At 42.2% G+C, this 16,678-nt stretch overlaps 1 protein-coding gene across 8 annotated transcripts in view; it reads right to left on the reverse strand.

The window, feature by feature from the left end:
* Clnk (cytokine dependent hematopoietic cell linker) overlaps window positions 1–16,678 on the reverse strand; it is a 222,710-nt gene that overhangs the window by 167,653 nt on the left and 38,379 nt on the right. The window contains exon 1 of one of the 8 annotated variants that reach the window (XM_034509195.2): window positions 6,621–6,774. The exons of 6 other annotated variants lie outside the window; for them this stretch is intronic. The gene's annotated coding sequence lies outside the window, so the exon portion shown is untranslated. Of the gene's footprint in view, window positions 1–6,620; window positions 6,775–16,678 lie in introns of those variants that run through there. One more of the 8 variants, XM_076938428.1, reaches the window with a different exon arrangement.

Below are 16,678 nucleotides of genomic sequence, written 5' to 3' on the forward strand. Positions count from 1 at the left end.
AAGATTCCATTGTACGGCAGCGATCCAAGTGACCCAGATTTTGCAATAGTGAGCAATTCTGTCATTTTCATTTTCAGCGAGAGCCCTCTGGTGCCATATCTCTCTTGTATACAAACTGCACAGTGTGGGTGCAGATGAGCTCAGCCCTTCATCTGTGACTTAAAGCACATTTGAAACACGAGTTTGCGATTCAGCTTCCTGAAGCACAATTAACTATTTCTTTATCCCTTCTTTTATTTCAGGTTCACCGCCCACCAAGAAATCTCCAAGCCCAGGGCTGCTGATTTATAAGACTTGAGTCTCAGTTTCTCTGTGAGGGCACCGTCTTTTGTTCCTCTTGGTTAATGGGGTTATTCTGAAAACCAAGGAATAGTCAGGATGCTAGCATAATCTGCATGCTACTTTTCTCTAGCCTATATGCATGGTGTGTATGCAAATGCCAGAGGAAGAGGTCTTGCTTTATCACTTTCCCTTTTACTCCCTCAAGACAGTGTCTCCAATGATCCCAGAGCTATAGTATTGGTCTGCAAGGCCCCTGTCTCCAGCTCCGCAGTGCTGGGGTTCAGGCACTCTTGCCCATACTCTGCTGGTTTCCTTTTTATGTAGGTGCTGTCATCCAGACTCAGATCCTCACACTTTCATGGCAAGTACTCTTGCCCACTGAGCCACCTCCCCAGCCCTATGAGTAGGCTGTAGATTGTCGTGTAAGCATAGGGAATGATAATTATTGACTCACGCCTTCATATCTGTGTGGTGAAGGATTCCGAAGTTCCTTGAAGCTGACAAGGAAAACATTCTAAAGGAAATAATACGCTGAGAACCCAATTTAAAACTTTTCAGAGGGTCAGTACATCTGAGGAATTTTAAGACGCCACCACATCTTTGACAGATGAATGATAAAAATAAATATGAATGTGATGAGATTAGCTTTTTATAGAAAGCACCTTAAAATAGTACCCTGCAGAGGCATGGGCTCCACTGAAGTCTACAGAATTTCTTTAGGTCAAAATTCCGAACAAGAGAAACAAAGGCTTATCTAGAGCAGTGGTTCTCAATCTTCCTAATGCTGTACGACCCTTTAATATAGTCCTTCATGTTGTGGTGACCCCAAACCATAAAATTATTTTTGTTGCTACTTTTAACTGTAATTTTGCTACTGTTATGAATCATAACACAAATATCTGTGTTTTCTGATGGTCTTAGGTAACCCCAGTGAAAGAGTTGTTCGACCCCTAAAGGGGTCATGACTCTCTCTCTCTCTCTCTCTCTCTCTCTTCCTTCTCCCTCTCCCTCTCTTTCTCTCCCTCTCTCAAATAAATCAGCTAACAGCAATACCCATTACTATTATCTCTGTGTTAATAATTACTAGACATTGGGAATGCATTTTAGAGTATAATGTCTTGTTTCTCACCACAAAATCAAAAGCCAGGCACAACAAATCCATTAGAGAAAGCACAAATTTAGGTCTTTAGAGGTTAAGTAACAAGCCTAGAATCTTACTCCCGAGAAGAGTCTGGATTGAAATCTAGGCATTGCTTTCTCCAAAGGTGGGCGGGTAGTGGAGTGGAAATGGAGACAGAAATAGAGAAGGAGCTGTAGGAAGGAGAGGGGAGCACTCTGTGGGAGGACTCAGAGATGGAGTTTATCAGGAGAGCCAAGCCCTGTTTATAAGGGAGGGGGGCCTTTAACACCTGTGGTCTCTAAGCATCTGCTAATCCTTTTGGGACAGATGGCTCCCAGTGCCGGTCAGGGCATCATTCCATCAGTGGCTCAGCCAACCCTCTCTTGCAATGGCAGTTTTGATGCCGTGCCCACCTAGTGACCCCTGAGCAGTAACATGGTTTCCTGTAAGGATAGCTTCTGGGAAGAAGCACACTAATGGTCTGAAACTAGAACTTAGCATATGTGAGCATCACAGGTGGCCACACAAACATCAGTGCACGAGTGGAGTGCTGGCTTGAGCTCCGTCAGCACTGAGTGTCCTGGAAGAAGCGAGCTTATAGAGCTGATGAAGAAATGCCAGTCACTGGGATGGCCATGGTAGTTCACCCTCTCAGAGATGGTCATGGCTAGGAGCTAGCCTTATGTTCATTTGAAAGTAAACTCATCAGAGAACATAGACCATAGGCCAATGGTAGTGAAATTTCGCCTTTATGCAGAGCTCAGCTCATAGGACATCGGACACAGGAGAATACCATTCCTTGAGTTGAGATATTTGGGAAGCAAAATTCTGATGATCATTAGCAATAATATTTAAAATGTGTACTTTGCAAATAACAGTGGCTTACATCTAAGAGTTCTTTATGATAAAAAAAGATTGTGTGTGAAAGTATACGTGTACATATCTACTACCTTTGAGAGTAGGTTTGGATTGAACTCAGCTGTTCAGGTTTGTTGGGAAGCACCTTCAATCCCTGAACAAGCTCTTAGACCCTGTACCTGGGAATTCTAAAAGCCATTGTTTAGTTTGGCAGAAGGTGATAATAAGTTCACACCACCTCAATGGATAGGGAGAGAAAGGTCTTCTCCTTGGAGATGTATACAGAGCACCATGGTTATGAGAAATAATGTGTTGTGTCTTTTACAGTCACTAACACAGAGAACTTTACTTGTCTTTACCACAAAAAGCAAGAACTAGCGGGGAGGGGTAATTATTCCGCATTGTTTTATTTCAAATATTCTACTCCTACCTCTATGCATGTATAAGTGTGTGTGTGTATGTGTGTGTGTATGTGTGTTCATGTGTGTGTATATGTGTTCATGTGTGTATATGTGTGTGTATGTGTGTGTATGAATGTATGTGTGTATATATGTTTGTGTGTATGTGTGTTCATGTGTGTATATGTGTGTGTGTATGTATGTATGTGTGCAGATATTAGAGGCTGACTTTATGTGTGTTCCTCAATTGCTCTTCACTTTGATTTCTGAGATAAGGTCTCTCACTGACTCAGGAGTTCATGAATTCAAGTAGATGAGTGATTAATAATCCCCAAGGATCTTCTTGACTCTGCTTTTCTAGCACCGGCATTGCATACATGCTCTGCCACATCTGGCGTGTCTCCAGCTGTTACATGGGTGCTGGAGATCTGTTTCTCATGCTGTGTGGCAAACACTAACTAGGCCATCTCCCCAACCCATCCAAATTGTATTTGTGAATCACAGTACTGTCTTTTACCCCATAAATATATGCAACTGTATTTTGTCAGATTTTAACTAAAAGTAAGAATGGATAGTTAAGTTATGGGCTGCTATGACATGGGTTCACCTAGGTGTAATTGATGACGCACATGTGAAATGGACAGTACATGGAATAGCCTAGGCCCTTGGTGTTTTCTTGAATGAAGTAAGGTAAGTACACCCAATAAACTACAAGGACCAGGGTCATTGTCTGATGCATAACGTCCTCTCATATGACCATCTAAATTGATGGTATTTGGAAGACATGATTAAACTAACCAGAACAGGGCTGGGGATTTGGTCAGTGGGGAGAGTACTTGCCTAGTATGCAGGAGTTCCAGGTTTGATCCCTAGAGACACATAAAACTGGGTGTGTGGCTCTCGCCTGTGATCCCAGCACTTAACTAGAGGCTAGAAGGTCAGATATTCAAAGTCATTCTTAGCTATCTTGTAAGTTGGAAACCAGCCTGGGCTACATCTTCTTTCTGTTTAGTAACTTAATCCCTTAATCTCTTGCTAGGATGGTGGACATGACTGAGTGAATCCAGGAGAACTCTGCCCTTGAGAGAACTTAGCAGTTGACGTGGTGGGGGATGTTGACTGCTTGATGTATGTTGCCAGATTCTGAGCAGAATGTGTCCAGCTAGCATTCTGATGCCCTGTCTTTGAACTTGAGCATGGCACAACATGGCTGCTATTAATGCACTCACTGGGTATCTAGTCTCTTCTTTGTCAGACTGAGCTGCTAAATTTGCTGTCAACCTCATAGCAACCAACCAAGCATCAAAATGACTAGATGCCAGAAGCATGCAAGTGAAGATCAAAGAGGTTAATCCACTTACCCAAAGGCATTTTAACACATGCTAGTGTCATGCTTAGTTGGGGGTGGGGGGGAATCTCAAAGCCCTTACTCTTTTCTCTTTACCTGCAGTTCAACCAAATGAAGTTCTCTGAGTTTTAGTTTTAATATCTTTTGCTGTTATAATGTTTGCCCCATGTACTTCATTAATATTTTAAGATCATTAAATGAGGACCCAGATACTCAAAGCCTCCATACCAGGCTGTGGAACTTTGGTATATTACTATTTTCTAAATATGTTATTAAAATGAAATATTTGCACATTGATACATAATAATAATTCTGTGGTAGTTGTGGAGTATTTATGAATGAAGTTTGATCTGATTTGAGATCAGGAAAGAGAAGTGGCAGAGAAAAAAGAAAATGTTTCCTGAATGTGTCTTAATAATTATGACTATGTACTGAGTATCAGGTATGTACAGAACTTTACTTAATACAAATATTAATAAGACTAAATAATTATCAATCTGGGTCTTTGTTGATGTTGTCCCATTATAAAGATGAAGAATTGGGCTGAAGAGATGGCCCAGCGGCTAAAAGTGATTGCCATGGAAGGAAGCATATGCGCCTTTGTTCAAATTCCCAGAACTCACATAAAGCCTGGAGCAGTGACTGACAGACTGTAATCCCAGCACTTGTAGGGTGAGATAAGATCAGAGACAAGAGAATCCCCTGAAACTCCTGGGCCAGCTAGCAAGCACAGCAGCAACAATGAAGACACTGCCTCAAACAAAGTTGAAAGACAAGGACCAAAACACTCCTTTGTTTTCTAACCTCCTCACACATGCCATGGTCTATGCCCCCTGCCCCGTGTGTGTGTGTGTGTTGGTGTGTGTGTTTGTGTGTGTGTGTGTGTGTGTGTCAGAGAGAGAGAGAGAGAGAGAGAGAGAGAGAGAGAGAGAGAGAGAATCTTTAAGAATGCAGGAATTAAGGAATACAGATAAAAGAACATACTCAGTCAAAATGTCAGAGTGTCAGTGTCAGAGTTAGGACCCTGACCCCTGACCCACTCAGTCAACATCAAATTCTACAATTTCTTAGGCAGTACTGGAGTCAATAAAAGCAAACTGGAAATGGGGTCCCCCAAGTTTTAGGCCAGAGCTGACCAGATGGAACTGAAAGCGATAGCCCTTGGCTTTATAATGGCCTTGTTCATGGAGTCATCTGAGAGGGCATATTCTCAGGAGGGGGAGGAGGCAGTAGTGCCACCATGAAGACATCTGGGTTCGGAAAGGATTCCTGGGAATGGATTCAAGGACGTATTCTACAAAGCTGTAAACACACACGGTTCAGTTTTGCAAAAATCACTTGGGTAAAATCTATTTAGGTTTGAATTTAGTTTACTGAATTCATCGCTGTATAAACAACCTTGACCATGCTCCTTGGACCACACAGGTTCCCATCTGTGAAGCAGAGAACAAGATCCCTCTAAGGCTCAAGGTGATGGGAGGGTTAAGTGAGTTAATGCAGGAAGCAGGGCTGGCTGGAGCCTGAGTTAAATCGATGCACTTTTCCTTCATACCTCTCTAGGGTACATTTATGTGAGGCCTCTGGGAGGATTTCTAAAGGTTTCTGTGCTGTGCCTCCAATTAGCCAGAGCTACCATTGTCTTCAAAATGACCATTCCCTGTAGTTTGCCTGAGCCTTGGAAATCAAAGGACACCATCACTGTGGGAATAGGGGGCTGTGCGAAAGTTTAGACAAGAGCGACACTCATAAAAATCATACAATAAGTATCAATAAATTCCAGTCATATTTCTCTTCTTAAGCCAGTGTCTACGCTTTGATGACAATTCTTATTTTTCTGCCCCTTACTCAAGTTTGTTGTCACAACCTTCTGAGAAACAGCTGGAGGAGTTGCCTCCAGGTATCAATGGAAGGTAAGCATTTGATCCTTGCTTTATCTAACTCAGGCTCCTCTGTCCTGGGAAGGGAGGGTGTTTGCCTTATTCTAAAGCCTGCATTTTCTGCAACAAAGCCAAAAGAAAACCATAGTAACTTGGAAAATACACGCGCGTGCGTGTGTGTGTGTGTGTGTGTGTGTGCGCGCGCACACACACACACACATATCTCTCTCTCTCTCTCTCTCTCTCTCTCTCTCTCTCTCTCTCTCTCTCTCTGTCTAATTTCTCCAGGGCTGAAGGAGTTCACTTCTCCTTTTCTCCTTTGAATGGCCTCCTTTCTACTGAGACTGCCTTTCCAGGGGGAATCCTCCAATGGGGGTTAAAAACACTGCAGCAGACTTTGTCTCTTGATTTTAGCAACGTAGGCTTAGGGGTGGAGGTGTCTAAACTCCAGGAAAAATATACTGAAAAGCCTTAATCTTACATTATTCTCCAGGAAGACACCTGGAGTTCTTTCCTAGCAAAATGAAGGAGTATTCAAAGCTGGGCTGAAGAAGCTGGCTTTTCTTTTGCCCATTTGATGGTATATGAAAAGTCCAGGCTTTCATGCTAAAAAAAAAAAAACAAAACAAAACAAAAAAAACCCTTTTCTTTGTCTGTGTGAAGCCCTTTCTAATGATCACTGTGACAGTGTGGACCAAGAGACCCATGCTAAGACAGAACAGTTCCGTTTAGTTTACCTGCTCAGCCTTCGTTCAGTCAAGGGCTCAGCGTTGGGATGCTAGATCCTGGAAAGGGAGTCCATGGTCGCATCCTGGAGAACTCAGGGTAATATGTAAGATAGGATTGACATGTTCTCTCCCCTCAGCAGAGTCCTTCAGCAGAGAGCGCCTTGTATGTGCCTGTTAGTTTTGGTTTTCTGAGAAATGCAGCCACAGACCTGGGCAGTTTGGCCTTGTAGCAGGCCAGACTTCCTCTTTGTGAGTTATGAGCTTTGAAGGTGTGGAGGCTATTAAAGCTAACCTTACGTCAAACAGATTCATGTGCAGCCCTTCACAGGAATCAGAATACGTGACAGCCGACTGCTGAGCAACTCAAAGTGAGTTTGCTAGTGGACATATGTGACTGCAATGACTCCCTAAGCTCCTAAGACACATGCATCCTCTCAGGGAAGATTCAGAAAGCACCCAGACTCAGAAGAGAAGTGGTTGGCTTCTATTCTTGCTGTGTTTGTTATTAAAAATGGGATCATAGGTAATTCTCATATCCATGCACAAAAATCATGTAGTATTTTTGGAGCACACATTACAGACTCAATATATGCCAATCTGTTTCTTCCTTAATCTTAATCCGTTTAAGCTGTCCTCTAGAGTACCCACTATAGTGGTCCTAGATGAGTTAATTGATGTTGAATTTTATAATGAACTCCTACAATATCTAGAATAAATTCAATGAAGTTTATTTCTTTTTTTTGGGGGGGGAGCATACCTCTGGTTTTGACTTAATGAAGGAACACTAAAATAAGCTCTTATGGGGTGTTAATTATGAGCCAAGTATTGCCCTAAGCAGATTTAGGTGTCAACTTATTTAATTTGCCAATAACTACGTGAGAAGAATATCCTTTTTTCATTTTGCAATTGTGAAAACTGATGCTGAGAGAGATACAAGCAATTCATTCTCTTTATCAATGAGCCTTTATTGCATCTGGGGCTTAATAGAAGGTCTGTTTCATGGGTTTACTGCCAGGTGAGTCAGGTTAGTCAGTCTGTTGTTTTGGTCTAGACATGTATAAGTCCGTTAGGTTTTACACACCAGTGTTCCACAGAGAGTAGTGTCTTAAACAGTAGAAATGTATTGTCTCCCAGTTCTGGAAGCTGGAAGTCCAAGATCAAGCAGTTTTGGTTTCTTCTGGGCCTGTTGAGGGGGAGATGAGACTTGTATTTGGCATTTTCTAAGCTTATAGATGGCTGTCTTTCTTTTCACACAGCATTCTCTATGCATCTGTTCAAATTTCTCTTTCTTAAAGGAACTAGGCAATCTGGGTCAGGGCTCGCACTATGACCTGATTTTAAACTTACGACTCTGTAAAAACCTTTTGTCCATATAGGTCACATTTTGGTATACCAAAGCTGTGATGTAGAATGTTTTCCTGGCTCCTGCATTTCTAGAAATAGATTTCTAGTGAGTAAGTACTCTGAGCAGTTGCAAACTTAGTTCTATATTCATTTTTTTGCAATTCTTCCTCCTCCTCCTCCTCCTCTTCTTCTTCTCCTTTTCCTTCTCCTCCTCCTCCTCCTCCTTCTCTTCTTCCTCCTCCCCCTCTCCCTTCCCCCTCCTCATTCTCCTCCTCCCCTCCCCTCTTCCCCTCCTCCCCCTCCCCCTTCCCTCCCCACCCTCCTCCTCCTCCTCCTTCTTCTTTTGGGAATAAGAGTTTAAGTGTTAAAAGAAATAGAGAGTTCTGGGCAAACACTCCGACACCTCTTGCAGCTGGTGCTGCCTGCCAAGTCCAGGCTCCTGTCAGACAGCTGGTCTTGGGCTGCTGTCAAGGGCTGCACATACACCGTGCAGCTCACATGCACTCATACCCTGCACACATGAGTCAGTTGTTGACATCGTTGAGGAAGAAGTGTGGTGTTTATTGGAAGAGCTTGTCTTTTTCTGAGTACTGTCTCCTCAGTGGATCAAAATCCTCTTTAAAAAAAAAAAAAACTGCAAGAGAAATCTTGTGTGGAACCTGGGTTAATTAGCACTGGCTTTCCCGATTTATTACAGTTTAGCATCTGCTCATTACTGGGGCCTCAGGCAGCTGGACACTGGGCGCAAGTCAGAGAGGGACTCAGCTTTCTCTAATTGTGTTCTATCCTGTGGTACCAGGACACACATTATGAACCCTCAGCCCACCACAACTAACTGTGCTCTTCTTCACATCACAGTAGTGTCTTCCAAATGGGAGCATTTGGGTTTGAACTTAAGCTTAAGTGTTCTCCTCTGCTGGATTCCAGACATGCTCAACTTTAGCTGGTTCTGAGACACCACTGGATCCTTTTCACAAAGGTTAAGTAGTTACCAGGAGAAAAGCTCAAATTTGAATGAGCCTCATCTCTTGGAGGACATTGTGTATCCTTATGCATCTTAAGGTGTTTCCAGTTGCTGTCTTAGCTGCCCTGGCCAGGCATCCCACAGAAAGGAAGAATCCTTGCACACATGGAATATGCGTGCTCATTGCAACAGCTTGAAGGCCGTGTGTGTGTGTGTGTGTGTGTGTGTGTGTGTGGCAGTTCAGAGCACAACACAATTTCTGACATGTGTTTTCTAGAATGGCTGTATTACACCCATGTTTAAGTCCTTTGGAGCTGCCAGGGGAAGAAATCTCAGACAGAGAACTTCCCTAAAATCTTTGCCTCACACCATGTTCACAAGTCCACTATTGAACTTATAGCAAGCTTCTCTAGAAAGGTCTCATGGGTTAAGTGTCAGCACTTCGGTTGAGTCAATACTTGCTCCTGGCACTTCACATAGATACGTGCTATAATAAACAGTATGTCTAGACTGACACCGCTGTTATTTTTGCTACCCATTTGAAGAAGCAGATTCAAATGCTGCAAGTCCTCCCAAGATGAGTGATTGAGTCATTTACCTCCAAGGTCCCCATTGTGAGGACTAGAGGCTATAGGCACTTCTGTCTTACTACATAGCATGGGAACAGGCCATGGCTTAACCTTGGGAAATGCCAATGGCACACAAACACAAAATAGACACAGCACAGTGCCATGACAGAATGAAACAGGATAAAACAAGAGGTTGGTCAGGACATGGGCACTGGGGGATTTACCCAAGATGACTTGAGCTTGAATCTGTGGAGAAGGAACATGTGAACCTAATGAGATCTTGGTGCAGAAAAGGAGGCAGCTGGGGATTACCCCAGAAAGAAGAGATTGCTGAGCAAAAAGAATACCAGGAGAGGTCTCCAACCTTTAAGTTTAAGCATGACTGATTACAAGATCCTAGCTGGTGGTGGTCTTACTTACCACCCCAGATGCCATTACAATAAACAACGCAGCAGTTGCTGAACTGAACTGATTATAGCTTAAAACTTGTTGTTTTCTGTTCATGAGACTACAGAGCTCTAGCAAGGTAAATGACCTCACAGTGAACTGGAGAAGAGTTAAGACAGAGGCCAGACCCAAGCATCTTAACCCAAACCTCTTTTTGGCATGTCTCTTAATGCTACATGGTAACGATACCCAGAGCTAGCCATTTTTCTTGAGCAGAGCCTTGTTTAGACAAATCTGGCTGGGGATGTGACATCATCCACAAGAAAAAAAAATCTGCTATGGGTTGTTTGCCAAACATTTTTCCCTGAGGTTAAAAACACTGTAGTATTTTTAAACTATGCAAGCAAAATCACTCCCTCCTGCACACAAGGACCCAGTTCTTGCCAAGATTGCTAAATTGGCAGGGCAAAGGGCCCCACACCATCTGTCCTCACACTGGCTGAATTCAGGTCTTGAAGGAAGAGTTGGATTAAGAAAAAGAAAACTAGCACGGAATATTGCTGAGGAATCCCATGATAGGCTCTCAGGGTGAGCACTCATGGCGAACAGGCTGTGGGTAGGATGGAGACAGACTCAGAATAGAGAAGGAGAGGAAGGAGGCTAAGGTGAATACCCATGATGGACCTAGATTTGTGGTGTTATGGAGGGACAGGACTGCCCACCTCTTTCCTTCACTCTGTCTGTCTGTCTCTGCCTGTCTGTTTCTCTCTCTCTCTCTCTCTCTCTCTCTCTCTCTCTCTCTCTCTCTCTGTATAAAGGAGAAGGAAATCAAAGGTACTTTCCTGTCTTTAGGGCAGTCAGGAACATTAGTCGCTGGTATGAGTAGAGCAGTACTTCAAGCTCTAGCCGACACCATGCTTTACTTCATTTGAACTTTAGGTTACAGCGCACCCCCACCATTAGTATAATTTTTGAGACTCAAAGACACTTATTAAAGAATCTCATCTGGACCCTGGAACTGGTGGAACACTGAGCAAGGATGGTCTCTCATTTCCAACCTTCAGAACACTTGTCCCAGCCCTTACTTTTTTGGTCTTGGAACGAAGGAAGCAAAGGCACTGTGAAGTGAAGCATCAGCACTGAATTCTAGTCAGCAGATGGGCTGAGACTGGATTCTAAGTTTCAAGTTTTTTACATGGATCCCATGTTAGGTAAACACTTTCTAATTCTGGGGGTCTCTTTAGAAACTGTAGGAACATGGCCCCTTAGCTAATGATCTTTTCTGTACATGTCACTGCAGCCATTGTAAAATGAGTGTGGACATTTCAACTAAAAAGCCAAGAGGCTGGAGATGAAGAGGTGGCTTAACAGGGAAGAATACCTGCTGATTTTTTGCAGAGGACCTAAGTTCAGTTTCCAGCACCCACATATTGATTTACAACTGCCTGTAAGTTCAGTTTCATGGGATCTGATGCTTCTGGTCTCTGTGGACATCTGGACTCATGTGGTTCTCGTGCATATGTGCAGGCACTAACAATGAAATGAAAATAATCTCAAGAAAGGCCCAGTGCCAGGTGTGGGTAACACTTTCTAAGTTGGAATTGGTCAGTAAGGTCCCATAATACCCCTGCCCCCATGCATTACAGGTTGTTGCTATTGCTCTTGGTTACTTTCTTGAACTTGATGGTAAGTCCCTATTGCTAAAGACCTCGTGCTTGAGTCAGGGCATGGAGAAATTAAGCTGGTACTGACCTATAAGCATCATGCATATATGTTAGCTTTCACAATGCTGAAAAGTTCTAGTTATACTATTGGGGAAAAATATTTGGTCGTCTTGTCTTTCCCAGTTGTGATTCCTGTTAGCTACAGTCATGACTGGCTTGGCAAGATTTGGCTACTGGCATAACAGTGGTACAGATGTTATGGAAGTGACCAACTTCTTTCTTATCAGATTTAACGATGCTCCACTCATGTCTGCCATTGTTATTTGAGCCAAAAGAACCTGTGAGTGAGTAAGTCATAGACCCTAGGGGAGAACCCAATACTGTTATTCTGATAACTTTGTATAGTATTAAAGTGTCCCCTTACATTCTTATCTCTCAACCCTCCCCAGAGAAGCTTATTTTGCAGTATATGATGATTTATACAGAGATCCACAGCTAGTCAACATTTAGATAATAAGAGACTGTGCTCTAAATGGGTCATGGTTCAACCAAGGTTCAAGGATCGTTGTGAAAGAGGAGGACTTTACATTCTATCATATATTTGCATATCTATCGCTATTGTTTCACTATATTCAATAACCAGGAATTGTAATTAGCCTAGATGTCTGTCCAGAGATGTCCAAGGTTGTACCTTGTGCCGACATCTCAGTTGTACTGGCTGGTTTTATGAGTCAACTTGACACAAATTAGAGTCATCAAAGTGGACAGAGCCTCAGTTGAGAAATGCCTCCATGAGATCCAGCTGTAAGGCATTTTCTGAGTTAGTGATCAATGGGGAAGGGCCCTGCCCATGAAGGGTGGTACCATCTCTGGGGTGGTGGTCCTGGATTCTTTAAGAAAGCAGGTTGAGCAAGCTGTGTGTAGCAAGCCAGTAAGGACAATCCTCTATGGCCTCTGTCCTGTATCATCTGCCTCCAGGTTCCAGCCCTGCTTGTGTTCCTGTCCTGATTTCTTCCAATGATGTATTATAATCTTGAAATGTAAACCCAATAGATCTTTTTCCCCTCAACTTGCTTTTTGGTCATGATATTTTGTCACAGCAAGAAAACCTAACACAAAGTGATGTCAGGGATTTGGGTATCTCTATGATAGGCCTGTCTATGCTCTTGTTTGGAGTAATGTTGATTTGGGGCTTTTGAATTAGGAAAGCAATGGAATGATTTAAGCCTATCTTAAATGGCCATCCTAGCAAGAACATGGAGTACAGTTTCGTGAGGATGATTTGAACTGTGGGGACTTGGCTCAAAAGTTTTCAGAGAAGAATTTTAGTATGTTGCCTAGAGACCATTCTTGTGGTATTTTGGTGAAGAATATGGCTTCTTTTTGCCCTTGTATGAAGAGTCTGCCTGAGGCTCTAAAGTGAAGCGGTTTAGATTAATTACATTGACAAAGGAAATTTCAAACAAAGTCTAGCATTGACTGTCCTGTGGTTTACTCTTATGAAGAACATTTTGATCAAGCCTAGCAAACTTAGAAAGGAAAAATACAAAATGTATTCTTCAAGGATTGAAGGGCATCAAGAAGTGGAATGGAGCTAAATACTCTGTTTAAGGATATTAAATGGGATTAAGGTGGTGGTGGCCTTAGGGCAAGATTCCACCTAGCTAAGCTTATTGTTTATCCAATGGCATTTGTAAGAGGGATAGTTACACCATGTTAGGCATTATTATGACCTGGTTAATGCTTTCATTTGGACATAAGGATATATGATTGTGTATCAAATTGACAAGGGATGGATTTTGATGACTATTTCCAGTCATCAACTTGACTATATCTGGAATGAGCTACAATGTAGAACTTACAAAGATCTTGTGAAAAGGAATTAAAGGAAAGCTTAGTTCCAGTCATGGTGGTACATGCCTTTAATCGCAGCACTCAGGAAACAGAAGCAGGCAGATCTCTGAGTTAAAGGTCAGTCTACTGACCAAGTTCCAGGACAGCTCAGATTAGGCAGTAAAGGAAATCACTGAAAACAGAAAGTTGGTGAAGATATATTAGAACAAAAGGTCCATGTTTCAGACCTAGGAAACAGTAGAATTCAGCAGCTTTAACCATGTGGCTCTGGCTTTAGAGTCAAGAATAGAAGGGGTTACTGGGACAATTGATGCTAGTTATCTGGAGCTAAGAAACTAATGGTGAGGCAAAATCTTCTGGGAAGTGTTTTCTGAGAGCACAAAGAGGCTGTGGTCCAGAGATCGATGTTGTGCTGGCAGCGGGTCATGGTAATGTCTAAGAATCATCCAGGTGGTTCCGGTTTTGAAGGCATGAAGGAGTCATGGAGAGCAGCTGAGGCTTGGCACTGTGAGAGATCAGGAAAGGCCATTGGTTATGGCACAACCCAGTACTGAAGGGGTCATGCAAAGAAGTTGAGGCTTGATACCATGAACATGAGTCTATGAGAGGCAATTAGTGAAGCCTAGTTTCAGCAGAAGACACCAGCATACTGAAAACACCAGTGCCATGGGATGGTCACCAAGAACAGCAATAACATGGAGTGGAGTCAGCCAGAATCTAGAGTGCTACAGAGGGCAGAGCTAGAGAAGTGACTCAAGCAATTTGGAGGAGCCCAGAAGATAATATATGGATCTTAGACATTGGAACAAGAAACTGTAAAGTTGAAGTTCCTTTGAAACTGAAAGGAGTTAGACATCAGACATGGAGATGCAGAGTTTCAAGTTTGTCCAGCTGGTTTTTGTTCTTAATTTGGTTCAGTATTTCCTCACTGTGACATTTTGGAGTGGTAACGTGTATTTTGTGAAGTTGAAAGTAGGTGACCTGTTTTTTATTTTAATTTTATAAGGGGCTACAGTTAAGAGATTGTATGAATCTCAAAAGAGACTTTGAACTCTGAACTTTTAAACATTGTCAAGGCTGTCATAGACTGTGGGGACTTTTGAAGTTGGACTAAATGAGTTTTGCATCATGTTATGGTTATAAGCTTGTGGAGGCCTAGGAGTGGAATGTGGTGGTTTGAATAGGTTCATCCCCCCATGTGTTTGAATAGTGCCACAGAGAACGGCACTATTAGAATGTGTAGCCTTTTTGGGGTAGGTGTGGCCTTGTTGGAGGAAGTGCATCACTGTGGGGGTGGACTTTGAGCTTTCCTATGTTCAAGCTCTGTCCAGTGTGGCATAGTCTCCTCCTGGCTGCCTTCAGAACAAGATATAGAACTGTTGGCTCCTCTTGCATCATGTATGCCTGCAGGCTGTCATGCTTCCTGCTATGCTAATAATTGACTAAGCCTCTGAAACTGTAAGCCAGCTCTAATTAAATGTTCGCCTTTATAAGATCTGCCTTGGTCATGGTGTATCGTCACAGTGATAAAATCCCAAGACAATGTCCATTAACAGATGAGTGAATGATGAAAATGTGATATGTATACACAATATAATTTTATTCAGCTACAAAGAGAAATTAAATTCTAAAATTTGTAGGAGAATGGATGAATCTGAAAAGTGTTATATTAAGCAAGATAATCTGACCCAGAATTCTTTCATATGTGGATTCCAGTTCTCTCTCTCTTTCTCTCTTCACTTTCTCTCACTCACTCTTTGCATGTATGTATGTATGTATGTATGTATGTATGTATGTATGTATGTGTGTTGTATATACAAGTGCATATATGTATGTGGAAGCCAGAAGTTAATGTTGGCTATCTTTCTGGATTGTACTTCACCTCACTTTTTGAGACAGTCTGTTAGTGTACCTGGAGTTTTTCTATTCTACCAGACTGCCTGTTAATGATCTAATGAGTTTCAGGAATACTGTATCTCTCTCTCTTCCCCCTAACCCATGTTTGGGTTACCAGATGAATGTGGACATGCAAAGATATCTTGTGTTCTGAACTTAGGTCCTTATGATAGAAGGCATTTTTGTGACCAAGCTGTCTCTCTATCTCTGCAGCCCTTGGTGTGTGTGTGTGTGTGTGTGTGTGTGTGTGTGTGTGTGAATATAGGTCATGAAACTAGAAAGGGGATCATGACAGGAGAAAGGTTTTTTTTTTTGAGGATGGAGGAAGGGAAATTGAGCTCATGTGACATGAAGCTGGAAAGAAGCCTACTAGGGATAGTAGAGTAAGAAGTAGGAGGGGCATGGAGTAAAAAAGAAGAGCAAGAAGTAATAAACTCAATACTTTATGGCAGTTAAAAATAAAAATTAAATTAAAAATTATTCAAATAATCAGATAGTGTATAAAGGGAAACTTGGGTCCTAAAGAAAGGTTTGTTTGTTTGTTTATTATAGTAGGAATTCTAGGTACTTTAAAGAGAGAACTGGAAATGTTCTTTAGTGAAGTGCTTCACAAACACTAGGGTATTGTTTCTATACAAATATGCCCCATAGATCATCCCTACGCACATATCTTGTGCTCAGGGAAAAAATTAATACAGAATGACACAAGCTTGGCCAGGCTGGGGCTCTCTCTTTGCTGCTCACAATCTGTTCTGATCACTTCCTAGCCAGCCATGTAAATTAGCAGATGGAAAGGAGAAAAAGAAAGAGTTAAATAGATTTTCCAATTTATGCCAAATAGTTTGAATATTAAGCTATCATATGGTTGATGCTAGGTCTCAGATGAAGGCACAACTCTTGTCTTGAAAGATTGTTCAATATGGATAGAATACTTCCTCTAATCATCATTGGGGGTTGCAAGGGGTCCCATTACAGGACCGTTGGAAATGGGTAACAATTTCATCTGGAAAGTATCAGCAATTCTGGGGCATGGATTGCACAGGGTGGGGGTGGGGGTGAGCTATTGGGCTTGCAAGACTGCTGTTTTATTTGGCTGTGCTTGAGTCTAGCACATTCTAACAATGGGAACAAAAAGGATGAGAATGTGTAAAAACAGCTTGATAATGATTCTGATGGTGTTGATGAGAGAAAAGACAGAGTAACAAAAATTGAGTATAATTAAAGACTGGATTTGCCAGTGGCACTTTGGCTTTGGAGCCTATTATGCATTAAATTGTGTCTTCCAAAGAAATGTGCTGGAGTCCTAAGGCCAATTGTGTTAAATGTGATCTTTCAAAAATCACATTTAGTCTTTGTAGATATCATAAAGAGAAGATGAGGCAATGAAAT

Source organism: Arvicanthis niloticus, chromosome 7, assembly GCF_011762505.2.
Source record: "Arvicanthis niloticus isolate mArvNil1 chromosome 7, mArvNil1.pat.X, whole genome shotgun sequence".
In the NCBI taxonomy this organism is placed as follows: Eukaryota; Metazoa; Chordata; class Mammalia; order Rodentia; family Muridae; genus Arvicanthis; species Arvicanthis niloticus.